General features: G+C 41.7%; 1 pseudogene; it reads right to left on the bottom strand.

Annotated features, from left to right (window-relative positions):
- Positions 1-303: 303 nt before the first annotated feature.
- On the bottom strand, positions 304-1,136 carry LOC102896361 (annotated as a pseudogene).
- Positions 1,137-2,025: the final 889 nt, after the last annotated feature.

Raw genomic sequence — 2,025 nt, 5'->3', positions numbered from 1 at the left:
AGGAACTGATTCAATTTTGGCTGGGGGTAAATGCACATAATTAGTTTCACAGTTATAAAATCATCACTCTGAATTGAAGAATCAGAGACATTTTGTTGTAGACGTAATTCCATCTACTTTAAACTTAGAGAAGAAAAACACTCGCTGCATTATTATGGGTTGGGGTTTCTTATACATTTCCTAAATCCACCTACTACATTTGTTTGTTAGTTTGTTTGTTTGCTTGTTTCTTTGTTTGCTTTTTAAAACAATTTACAGCTGTGGTAAGATACCACAGCCCTGGTTCAGATACAGTCTTTAGCTTCAGAAAGTCCATCAGTCCTGTAGTTGGCTGTCGCTGCTAAATCTGTTGCTTGCAGAGGCCTCAGAGCTCTGGGTTTGCCAAGTAGCATGCTCACCATCTAAGCTCTTCCCGCATATAGAACATGTATCATGCAGTTCTAACCATGGCACAATACAACTGCTCTGAAAGATGTGGCTGCAGGGTAACTGCCAACTTCCTCTTCAACTGTGTAATCTTCTTTGCATACCGAACACTCTAAACACATATCGACTTGCTCCTGAGTTATTGTCACTGTTGGAAGAGATGTGATCTTCCCCTTGTCAGGTTGTGGAGGCCTTGTGTTTTCCAATTGTCTTAAAAACTGGGTTACGAGGGCATCAAGCTCTGTGTGACCCCAGGTATAGTCCCCAAAGTTGGAGTGCAGCATCCTGCTCCAGAAAAAAAGGGTGTGGGGATTCGGGAACTGCAGAATTTGCAAAGACTCTGGTAAAGGACTGTTGTATTATTCTTTCAATAGCTGGAGATCTACTGGGATGAGTACTTCCTTCTGATCTTTATCTCCCAGTCACTGGCAACTTGAAGGCCAACTTGGTCCTGAGAGTCAGTGTGTTTGGTGACCTCTCATTGGCTCTATTATCTTGGTCCAGTGGATCACTACTTAGAAATTGCCTAAAATCTTGTGTAATCATTCTGAGGTTCAAATTGCACCAGAGCTCTGCAAAATGTGTTATTTTCTATCTGGCTGCCACCACTATCAAAAAAGCTGGAATCATCTGTCACTTCTTCAAACAAGCCTGATTCACACCTAGGATGATACATATTCTGGGACTGTGGGGCCGAACTCACCCTTCCAAAAGTGTCATAAAAATCAGTGCTTGGCAGCGGTCCCAGAGCCCATCTCTGCAGCCTCTGCCACTGCTTCCTCAGTGTGGCTGTCCCTCTGCTCAGGAGCCATCATTCATCATGGAATCAGTTTGACACAGAGATGCAGCAGAGCAAAGAGGTGACAGAGCAGACAACGACCCCAAGGATCTCTTCCAACAACAAAGAGGCACAGGGCAGAAGAAATAATTTTTAAGACCCACATGGCTTCACACAATAACTGGAATTTCCAATTATTTTTGGTTCGAATTTTGAAAAACTTTGCGAGAGCGGGAAAATGGACAAAGAGGAAAAATATCTATATATTAAAGCAGAAAGCATAATAAACAGTTACTTACATTGTATGGAGAAGGTGAATAAAATACATGGAAATTCCAGCAAATAAATAAAGGAAGCATGTTCTATTTACACAATTTTCTGGTTCCAAGGCTTTTAGCCCTCCAAACACAGAAAGTTCTTCAGCCCCAGAACAGTTGTCCCTTTTATAGCTGCCATCCCACAGAATCTTTTCAAAGCCCCCTTTATGTCTTTGTTCCTGAGACTAAAGATAAATAGGTTCAGCATGGGCGTGACCACGATGTACATCACCGAGGCTATTGCACTTGAGTGCATGCTGTGGGTAGAGACAGAGATGAGGTACACTCCTAGACTTGTACAATAAAATAAGAAGACAATAGAGAGGTGAGACAAATGGTAGAAAATGCTTTATACTTCCCCTGAACTGATGAGATTTCATGTATGCAGGAAACAATCTTAGAGTAAGAGTAAATGATATCAGCGAAAGGAACAACAGTCAGCAGAACTGCTGACAAATACATCACCAGATTATTAAGAAAAGTGTCAGAACAAGCAAGTTGGAC

The sequence above is a fragment of the Pteropus alecto genome, unplaced genomic scaffold (assembly GCF_000325575.1).
Source record: "Pteropus alecto unplaced genomic scaffold, ASM32557v1 scaffold666, whole genome shotgun sequence".
Classification (NCBI taxonomy): Eukaryota; Metazoa; Chordata; class Mammalia; order Chiroptera; family Pteropodidae; genus Pteropus; species Pteropus alecto.
Note: the sequence above shows the minus strand (reverse complement) of the source record. Positions and strands in the feature narration are given on the sequence as shown.